We start from the raw sequence: 12,009 nt of genomic DNA on the forward strand, positions 1-12,009 counted from the left end.
ACATATGTATCTATGTGACAGTAAAGGAAAGGAGGATATCACATTGTAAGTGCTTGGAGCATAGGAGGGCCTCAAGGGAGATAGCTGGGAGAGGGGGGAGAAAAGGGAGGAAAAGATATAATTCTATTTCAATTAAAAAGATAATTAAAAAAGAAAAGAAACTCTCCATGGCATAGTATACCAAACACTAAATATACAGAACAAGAGAGGATATTGAAAGCTGCCAGAGGAAAACCACAGCCACATATGAAGGAAACCCATCAGAATAACAGTTCATCTATTAATAGAAACATTAAAAGTCAAGAGAGCCTAGAGCAATGTACTTCAAAATTTGAAAGACGAACATAGACTGCTCTACCAAGCACAACTGTCTGCAATAGCTAAAAAAAAAAAGAAAAGAAAAGCTTTCCATGATACACACAGGCTAAAAACTTTCATGTCTACCAAATTGTCTCAACAGAAGAGTAGAAGCAATAATTCCAAGTGAAGAGAGAAATAAGCATAACAGAGATCTTATAGAAAGAAAACAAATGAAACTGTATGTACTGAAACACAAACTAGAACTTAGAACACAAATAGCAAATAAGCACACACACACACACACACACACACATGCATGCACGTACACGCACACACAAACCTAACTGTAATCAATACACACCTCTCACTAATAACTTTAAATATTAATGGCTTTAATTCCCTAATCAAAACATGCAGGCTAATTGAACGAATTAAGAAACAAAATCCCTATTTCTGTTGTCTTCAAGAAACTCATCTTACTCTTAAAGCCAGACTCATTACCTTAAAGTAAAGGCTGTAAAAAATATTCTGATCAAACAGGACAAGAAAGCAAGCATGTATTGCTAACCTAATATCTGATAAAGGGCTTAAAGCTAAGATTAATTAGAAGAGCCAGAGATGACACTTCATTTGAATGGAAGGAACAATTAACTGAGAAAACATTACAATACCAAGCATAAACTCACCAAGCTCTCTCACATTCAATTTTATAAGAAGTGTACTATTTGACTTAAAGATGCAGATTGACTCTCTTTTTCTCAGGCTGCCGGGAAGATGGCAAACATTCAGATGGAACGTGCTTACCAAAAGCAGCCCACAATCTTTCAAAACAAGAAGCATGTTCTGCTTGGAGAAACCGGCAAGGAAAAACTCCCTCGGTTCTACAAAAACATCGGTCTAGGCTTCAAGACGCCCAAGAAGGCCACTGAGGGCACCTACATAGACAAGAAATGCCCCTTCACTGGTAATGTCTCCATCCGAGATCGGATCCTGTCTGGTGTCGTGACAAAGATGAAGATGTCATCCGCAGGGACTACCTCCATTACATCCAGAAGTACAATTGCTTTGAGAAGCGCCACAAGAACATATCTGTGCACCTGTCCCCCTGTTTCAGGGATGTACAGATCGGCAACATCGTCACTGTGGGAGAGTGCAGGCCCCTGAGCAAGACAGTCCGCTTCAATGTGCTCAAGGTCACCAAGGCTGCTGGCACCAAGAAGCAGTTCCAGAAGTTCTAAGGGGACTCTGGACAATTCCCCAGAACAAATAAAGTGGTTTTCTAGCTCACAAAAAAAAGATGCAGATTGATTTTAAATTTGTAATAGTGGGTGGTCTCAATACCCTACTTTCTCCAATATATGGGTCATCTGGACAAAAAATAATAAGAGAAACACCAGAATTAAGTAATATCATATATCAAATGAACATAACACATAATAATTCAATTAAATACTAAAGAATTCTTTTTAGTAGTCCATGGAAGTTTCTCTAAAATAGACTGCATACTGGACACAAGCAAATCTCAAATTCAGAAAAACAGAAGTAACTGTGTACCATATCTAAGAACAACACAATAAAGCTTAAGATCAACATATAATGAATCTCTAGAAATTATATTACAAAGTCAAAATAATAAACAGAACATAGTATATGCACATAACCAAATGCAGATCAATGGAAGAAAAGTTAAGAGCAAATCATGCATACACAAAACTTCAGCTCTTTCATATTTGACAATGAAATTATACAAACTCATAGAGACAAAACAACAGATTACTAAATGACAGGTGAATCAAAAAAATTAATAAAGCAATTAAAAATTTCCTGCAATTCAATGAATATGAAAACAATATAACAAAATTTCTTGAATACAATAAAATCAGTCCTTAAGGAGAAATTTATAATTCTGAATGCCTGCATTAAAAAGAGACATAAATATATGACTTAATGATACAACTCAATAATTTGGAAAACCTCAGTATGGTAGTAGACTACAAGAAATAATAAAAGTAAGAGCAGAAACTGATGAAACATTAAAAAAGAAATAATACAAGGAATTACCAAAACAGGAGTCACATTTCTGAGAAGTTAAACAAGACTGACTGACCTTTGACACAACTATCAAAACAAAGGGAAAATGACCCAAATTAACATAATTAGAGCCAAACAGGGGAACATTACAACAGCAATCAAAGAAATTAAGATTGTAAATGAATTCTTTAAAAACCTGCACTTCATTGTGTTAGAAAATCTAAAGGAAATGAATTAATTTGTAGGTTCATCCAAACAACCAAAGTTAAACCAAGAGGAGATCAATGACTTATTGGACCTATAATAAAAAAATTAAAAAACATTAATTTAAAAAACTTCTGACTAAAAAAAAGATGTATTCATAGTAAAATTCTATACACTTTCTAAGAAAATCTATAAATCATTTTTACTATGTTAATCTTACCAAAAATCTATAATCTTACTGAAAGCTATCTACAGATTCAATGCAATCACCATCAAAACCACAACACAATTTTTCACAGACCAGAAAAGAGCAATACTCAACTTCATATGGAAAAACAGAAAGCCCAGGATAGCTAAAAACAATTCTATACAATAAAGCAAACTCTGGAGGCATCATGATCCCTGACTTCAAGCTCTACTATAGGGCTATAGTAATAAAAACAGCTTGGTACTGGTATAGTAACTCACATATGGACCAATGGAATCGAATTGAAGATCCTGACATTAATTCACACACCTATGAACACCTGATTTTTTACAAAGGAGCCAAAACTATACAATGGCGGGGGGGAGCATCTACAACAAATGGTGTTGGCATAACTGGATGTCTACATGCAGAAGATTGCAAATAGATCCATATCTGTTGCCATGCACTAAACTCAAGTCCAAGTGGATCAAAGACCTCAACATAAATCCAGTTACTTGATAGAAGAACAAGTAGGAAGTAGTCTTGAACACATGGCACAGGAGACTACCTCATAAATATAACACCAGTAGCACAGATACTGAGAGCAACAATTAATAAGTGGGACCTCCTGAAAATGAGAAGCTTTTGTAGGACAAAGGAAACAGTTAATAACAAAAATGATAGCCTACAGAATGGGAAAAGATCTTCACCAACCCACATCTGACAAGGGCTGATCTCCAGAATATATAAAGAACTCAAAAAACTAGACATCAAAGTACCTAACAGTCCAATTAAAAAGTGGGCTAAAGAGCTAAACAGAGAATATCAAGAGGAGAATATCAAATGGCTGAAAGACATTTAAGAAATTGCTCAACATCCGTAGTCATTAGAGAAAGGAAAATCAAAAGTCTCTGAGATACCATCTTACACCTGTCAGAATGGCTATGATCAAAAACACTAAAGACAGCTTATGATGGAGAAGATGTAGAGCAAGAGGAAATTCCTCCACTGTTGGTGGGAGTGCAAACTTGTATAGCCACTTTGGAAATCAGTATGGCAGTTTCTCAGAAAATTGGAAATCAATCTACCTCAAGACCCAGCTATATCACTCTGGGGCATATTCCCAAGGAATGCTCAGTCATACCACAAGGACACATGCTCCACTATGTTTATAGGAGCATTATTCATAATAGCCAGAACCTGGAAACAACCTAGATTTGCCCCAACCAAAGAATTGACAAAGAAAATGTGGCACATATACACAATGGAATACTACTCAGCAAAGAAAAACAATGATATCGTAAAATTTGTAGGCAAATGGATGGAACTAGAAAATATCATCCTGAATGAGGTGACCCAAACTCAGAAGGACAAACATGGTATGTACTCACTCATAATTGGATACTAGATATAAAGCAAAGGATAACCAGACTGCAACCCACAGCTCCATAGAAGCTAGCTAACAAGAAAGACTCTAAGAGGGACACATAGATTGCCCAGTGAAGGAGAAATAGATGAGATCTACATGAGCAAACTCATGCTGGGGTTGAGCGGGATAATGGAGGGCAACAGATGGGTAATGAGAACATAGGGAACAGATTAGAACTGGAACAGGGACAGAGTGGGAGAGCAAAAAAAAAAAGAGAGAGAGAGATGCCATGATAAATGAAGACATTATGGGAACAAGGAGTAAGGATCCTAAGGAAGTTCCCAGGAATCCACAAGGATGACCTCACCTTAGACCACTAGCAATAGTGGAGAGGGTGCCTGGACTGGTCTACTAGGGTAATCAGATTAGTGAATACCCTAAATGTTATCATAGAGCCTTCATCCAGTAACTGATGGAAGTAGATGCAGAGATCCACGGCCAGATGCCAGGCCACGTTCCAGCAGTCCAATTGATGAGAGAGGGGAAGAATTCTATGAGCAAGAAGCATCAAGATCATGATGGGAAAACATAGAGAGATGGCCAGCCAAACTAGTGGAAACTCATCAACTGTGGACCAATAGCTGTGGAGCCCCCATGCAACTGGACTAGGGCCTCTGGATAGTTGAGAAAGTTGTTTAGCTTGAACTGTTTAGGGGCCCCCCAGATAGTGGAATAGGATCATCCCTGATACATGAGAGGGCTTTTTGGAGCCCAGTGCCTATGGTGGGGCTCCTTACACAGCCTTGGTGCAGGGAGGAGGGGTTTGGACCTGCCTCAACTGAATTTACTAGGCTCTGCTAACTCCCTATGGGAGACCTTGCCTTGGAAGAGGTAGGAACGGGGAGTAGGTTAGGGAGGAAGGCTGGAGGGTTGGGAGGAGGGGGAGAGGGAGATCTGTGGTTGGTATGTAAAATGAATAGATAATTTCTTAATAACAAAAATAAAAAATCTATAAAACAAATTACTTAAAAAGAGAAAAACAGCATTTTCAAACACCTTTTGTGAAGATAGTATTTCTCTAATATCAAGATCAGGTAAAGGTACAATAAACCCACAAAACTATGGGGTTGTAAGCATAAATATAAAAAATATTAAATAAATTACTAACAAACTGAATCTAGGTATATATAGAAAAATATCATCCATACAATGAAGTTGGCTTTATCCTAGAGATGCAGGGATAATTCAACATATGTAACTCAATAAATAGGCTTAAAAATAAACAAACAAAAAATAAAATGATCATCTCAACAGATGCAGAAAAGACCTTTGATAACACCCAACAAGGCTTCTTGATAAAATTCCAAAAGAGTGTAGGACTGGAGGGAACATAACTCAACATAATAAAGACTATCTATGACAAATCCTGCTGGGAGCCATCCTGGGTGGTAGATGGGTCCTGCAGAGTATGTAAAGAGTCAGTGGGGGAAGGAAGTGAGCCAGGCCATGGTGTTGGAAGAATCTTGCAGCCTGACTGACTAGCAGGCAGAGTGTTTCTTTATTTATACAGAATTTAGTAAGCAGGGATACATTCATAATGTTTTAAAACTTAGGTCATTGTAGCTGAAGTTTTCCTGGTTCTGCCTGGCCCACGGTCAGGACAAATCTCTTCCACTAGCGTCCCCCAAGTAAACACACAGAGACTTATATTATTTACAAACTGTATGGCTGTGGCAGACTTCGTGCTAACTGTTCTTATATCTTAAATTAACCCATTTCTAATAATCTATAAGTTGCCACATGGCTCGTGGCTTACCGGTATCTTAACATCTGCTTCTCATGTGGCACCTAGCAGCATCTCTCCACCTCAGCCTTCCACCTCCCTGCCTTCTTTTCTTCCTTGTCCTACCTATCCTATCCTTCCTGCCTGGCTACTGGCCAAACAGTATTTTATTTATTTACAACACACAGGACGTCCCACAGCAGATCATATCACTTTTGGTTCTGAACATCACTTTCTTTTTGCTCATTTTTTAGTCATCATTAATAAACTGTGACAGAATAGAGATATCATTTCCAATAATTTTTCTTCAAGTTTTGACATAATTAATAAATGGAGTTATCACTCTTACTCATCAACCTCATAACCCAATTTTTGATAATCTAGATGCATATGACAGCCTGTTCTCAGGCTGATAGCTTTGGATGCTTCAAGGACACTAGACCAAAATAAAATCTTCAAGCCACTATGGGCATTTGGCCATGGCACAAGCAGTGTATTATTAACTCTCAGTGGTCAGAGACCCAGAAAAAAATCCTCAGGCCACAGCTGCTGCAGTGATTATTCAAATTCTGGCATAATCCAATCAATGTTCATATTTATATCTTTATAGAATTTATCTATATGCCTAATCCTGGCATTCTGTTGTTCCTTGGTCATATGACATTATAGTGGCTCTACATGAGCTAACTTTTCTAAGAGACAGACCTGATACCTCATACTTTTATCATCTTTCCACTCCATAATTTATTCATCAATATGTCTTTATGTAGGGCAGCTTAGTATGCCACGTAATTGTCTGAGTGTACAGTGGAAAAAGGCTTGTAATCTGAACTGTAGACTACTTCTCTAGCCCACCAAATCTTGCTGACATTTTTGAGTTTAATTTGTTTTGATAATCTTGTTCCTAAGTAAGTACAGGGACAGATGTTTCAAGAATGTTTCATAACCTTGTGAAGAAACCTCTGGGTTCTTTATGTGTCACAACCTTCAAGACATAAGGCAGAATTTAAAGTAGATAAGGATGTCTCCCTAAAAGCGGCGGGGTGGGGTGGGGGGGATAGTATGTTCAGGACTTTCCTGGGGAAGCTTAGAAATAGCATTCCTGGGAGAAGGCATAAATGATTCATAAGGAATTTTCCATTGATCTAACATCCCCAAATTGTACAAATATTAAAAGTATCCTGAGTATGCAACAGGTGGGGATAAAACCCAAAGGTGGTGTGGTGGCCATCGTGTGGCTCAGCTCTGCTGGATCTTTGTCAAGCAGCTATGCTGGCTTTATGACTTCTGCCATTCCATTCAAATGTGGCTGTGCCAAAACCCACAGTAACAAATACTAAATGGAGAAAAAATTGAAGCAATTCAATAAAAACTAGGAATGTGACTGGGCTGCACTCTCCACACTCCATTTCAATATAGTGTTTGTAGCACTAGTGAGATCAGTAAGGCAAAAGAAGGAAATTAAATGAATAAACTGTCCTTCTTTAAGAGATGAGATGATATAAATACAAAAAAGGTCCAAAAACCCCACCAGGAAACGTTAAAAATAATATTTCCAGAATCATAGCAGGTTATAAAATCAACTTAAAAAAATGAGTAGCTTTTCTATGTACCAATAATGAACACACAAAAAAGGAGAACATTCCATCACTCTGATTCACTAGAGCTCCAAAAAAAATATCTAGGAATAAACTTAACCACAAAGATGAAAGACCTCTACAATGAAACTTTACATTTCTGTAGCAAAAGATTAAGACACTAGAAGACTGAAAGACCTCTCATGCTCCAGGATTGTTAGAATTGATATTGTGAGAATGGCCATCCTGTCAAGAGTAATTTACAGATTCAGTGGAATCCTAATAAAAATTCTCATGGTTTTCTTCACAGAAAGGTAAAAATGATTCTAAAATTTATTTGGAACAACAAAAGATCCAAATCAATCCCAAGTAAAAGAACAGTGCTGGAGGGATTATCATACCAGATTTAGAGATATGGTACAGAAATATAGAATTAAAAAAAAATAGTACCAGCACAAAAACAGACAGATAAACCAATGGGAAAAGCTATATGGTCCCAATATATATAGTCATGTCAATTTCATATTTGATAAACAGGTAGAAACCTGCAATTGAAATAAGATAGCACCATCAACAAATGGGTGCTGGAGTGCCCCCGACTTCCCTTCTGAACCAGAGGTGAGTACCTGGGTCCAACCTGACCCCATCCCTGGGCACCAGCCACTCCAGGAAGACCTGCCCAACTTGGCACCAGGTTCTGGCCACCGGGCAGCTCCCCTTCTAGCCCCACCGGGAGGGATCCCCTTTTCCAAGCCCCCCGGCAGCCTCTGCAATCTCCGCTCCCTGCCCCCACACCCATCTGCCCGAGACCCCAGCCACTTCCTGAGACTTAGAGACCGGCCCCCAGCTCCCAGCCTGCCCCCGACTTCCCTTCTGGACCAGAGGTGAGTACCTGGGTCTAACCCGGACCCCATCCCTGGGCACCAGCCACTCCAGGAAGACCTGCCCAACTTGGCACCAGGTTCTGGCCACCGGGCAGCTCCCCTTCTAGCCCCACCGGGAAGGATCCCCTTTTCCAAACCCCCGCGCCCCCGGCAGCCACTGCAATCTCCGCACCCTGCCCCCACGCCCATCTGCCCGAGACCCCAGCCCCTTCCTGAGACTTAGAGACCGGCCCCCAGCTCCCAGCCTGCCCCCGACTTCCCTTCTGGACCAGAGAGTTGGACAAGAGAACTCCCTTTTGGACAAGAGAGAGAGTCTTCCTGAATCTGTCAGCTCTTTCTGAAACAAGTACACTGATAAGACCAAGAAGGAACCACAAGGAGATGGGCAGACGTCAAGGCAGAAGTACATACAACAAAATGAAGAGCAATACAGCATCACCAGAACCTAGCCTGCCTCCAACATCTAGACCTGAACACCAAAAATTGGAAGAAGCAGAAGAAAGTAGCCTTATGAGTATCTTCATGAAGAAGGTAGAGGCTTGTGTAGAGTAAAAGACAAGAAAATTGGAAGAACGCTGTAAACAACTAGAGGAAAGGGCAAACAAATTAGAAGAAAACAATAAAACCCTCCAAGAAAAAAATAAAGTCCTGGAAGAAAACAATAAAGCACTGAAAGAAAATCATGAAAAACCAATGAAACAAACAAAGGAAACAGTCCAAGAACTGAAAAGGGAAATTGAAAAAATAAAGAAGACACAAACAGAGGGAATGCTAGAAATAGAAAACCTGAGTAAAAGATCAGGAACTTCAGATGCAAGTATAACCAACAGAATACAAGAGATGGAAGAGAGGATCTCTGGCATTGAAGATACAGTAGAAGAAATAATTTCATCAGTCGAAGGAAACACTAACGCCAACAAAGTCATGAACCAAAATGTCCAAGAAATTTGGGACACCATGAAAAGACCAAACCTACGAATTATAGGGATAGAGAAGGTGAAGAATACTAACTCAAAGGCACAGAAAATATATTCAACAAAATTATGGAAGGAAACTTTCCCAACTTAAAGAAGGAAATGCCTATGAAGATACAAGAAGCCTATAGAACACCAAACAGACTAGACCCCCCAAAAAAGTCCCCTCGACACATAATAATTAAACAACTAAATGTACAGAATAAAGAAAGAATATTAAGAGCAGCAAAGGAAAAAGGACAAGTGACCTATAAAGGTAAACCCATCAGAATAACACCCGATTTCTCATTGGAGACTTTGAAAGCCAGAAGGACCTGGACAGATGTAATGCAGACACTAAGAGACCATGGATGTCAGCCCAGACTAATATACCCAGCAAAACTTTCAATCATCATAGATGGAAGGAACAAGACATTCGAAGACAAAGCCAGATTTAAACAATACCTATCCACAAACCCAGCCCTACAGAAAGCACTAGAAGGAAAATTCCAACCAAAGGAAGTCAGATACACACTCGAAAACACTGGCAATAGATAAAGCTACAACAGTAAACCCCAAAGAAGGGAAGTACACACACACTACCACCAAAAAATAACAGGGATGAACAATCACTGGTCATTAATATCCCTTAATATCAATGGACTTAATTCACCTATAAAAAGACATAGACTTACAGAATGGATACGAAAGCAGAACCCAACTTTCTGCTGCATACAAGACACACATCTCAAATTCAAAGACAGACACTACCTAAGAAAAAAAGGCTGGGAAAAGACTTTCCAATCAATTGGTCTTAAGAAACAAGCAGGGGTAGCCATCCTGATATCCAACAAAATAGACTTCAAACTAAAATCAATCAAAAGAGATCAAGAAGGACATTACATACTCATCACAGGAAAGATCCACCAAGATGAAGTTTCAATTCTGAACATTTATGCCCCAAACACAAGGGCACCCACATATGTAAAAGAAACATTACTAAAGCTTAAACCACATATAAAACCCCACACATTAATAGTGGGAGATCTCAACACCCCACTTTCACCACTGGACAGATCTCCCAAATGGAAACTTAACAGAGAAATAAAGGACTTAACTGATGTCATGACCCAATTGGACCTAATAGATATCTACAGAACATTCCATCCTAACAAGAAAGAATATACATTCTTCTCAGCACCCCATGGAACTTTCTCTAAAATCGACCACATACTTGGCCACAAAGCAAATCTCAACAGATACAAAACAATTAGAATAACCTCCTGTGTTCTATCAGACCACCATGGTTTAAAGTTAGATTTCAACAACAACAAAAACTACAGAAAACCTACAATCTCATGGAAACTGAATAATGCTCAACTGAATCACCAATGGGTTAAGGAAGAAATAAAGAAAGAAATTAAAGACTTCCTAGAGATCAATGAAAATGAAGACACCACATACCCAAACTTATGGGACACTATGAAAGCAGTGCTAAGAGGGAAAATCATAGCACTAAATGCCCACATAAAGAAGTTGGAGAAATCTCACACTAGTGACTTAACAGCACACGTCAAAGCTCTAGAACAAGAAGAAGCAAAGTCTCCCAGGAAGAATAGATGCCAGGAAATTATCAAAGTGAGAGGTGAAATTAATAAATTAGAAACTAAGAGAATAATACAAAAATTAATGAAACAAAGAGTTGGTTCTTTGAGAAAATCAACAAGATAGACAAGCCCTTATCCAAACTAACCAAAAGACAGAGAGAGAATCCAAATCAACAAAATCAGAAATGAAAAGGGGGACATAACAACAGACATTGAGGAAATCCAGAGAATTATAAGGTCATATTTCAAAAACCTCTACTCCACAAAACTGGAAAACCTAAAAGAAATGGACATTTTTCTGGATAAGTACCACATACCTAAGTTAAATCAAGACAAGATAAACTATTTAAATAGCCCAATAACCCCTAAGGGAATAGAAACAGTCATTAAAAGTCTCCCAACCAAAAAAAGCCCAGGACCAGATGGTTTCAGCGCAGAATTCTACCAGATCTTCAAAGAAGAGTTAATACCAATACTCTCTAAATTGTTCCACATAATAGAAACAGAAGGAACATTACCAAACTCCTTCTATGAGGCTACAATTACCCTGATTCCTAAACCAAACAAGGATACAACAAAGAAAGAGAACTACAGACCGATCTCCCTCATGAACATTGATGCAAAATTACTCAATAAAATACTGGCAAACAGACTCCAAGAACACATCAGAACAATTATCCACCATGATCAAGTAGGCTTCATTCCAGGGATGCAAGGGTGGTTCAACATACGAAAGTCCATCAACGTAATACACCATATAAACAAACTCAAAGAAAAAAACCACATGATTATCTCACTAGATGCAGAAAAGGCATTTGACAAAATCCAACACCCCTTCATGATAAAAGTCTTGGAGTGATCAGGAATACAGGGAACATACCTAAACATAATAAAGGCAATATATAGCAAACCAACAGCCAACATCAAATTAAATGGAGAGAAACTCAAAGCAATTCCACTAAAATCAGGAATGAGACAAGGCTGTCCACTCTCCCCATACTTATTCAATATAGTACTTGAAGTTCTAGCCAGAGCAATAAGACAACATAAGGAGATTAAGGGGATACAAATTGAAAGGAAGAAGTCAAGCTTTCCCTATTTGCAGATGACATGA

General features: G+C 38.6%; 1 pseudogene; it reads left to right on the forward strand.

Moving 5' to 3' along the window:
* The first annotated feature begins 1,053 nt into the window (after positions 1-1,053).
* LOC102914379 (small ribosomal subunit protein uS17 pseudogene) lies at positions 1,054-1,596 on the forward strand (annotated as a pseudogene).
* Positions 1,597-12,009: the final 10,413 nt, after the last annotated feature.

The sequence above is a fragment of the Peromyscus maniculatus genome, chromosome 9, assembly GCF_049852395.1.
Source record: "Peromyscus maniculatus bairdii isolate BWxNUB_F1_BW_parent chromosome 9, HU_Pman_BW_mat_3.1, whole genome shotgun sequence".
In the NCBI taxonomy this organism is placed as follows: Eukaryota; Metazoa; Chordata; class Mammalia; order Rodentia; family Cricetidae; genus Peromyscus; species Peromyscus maniculatus.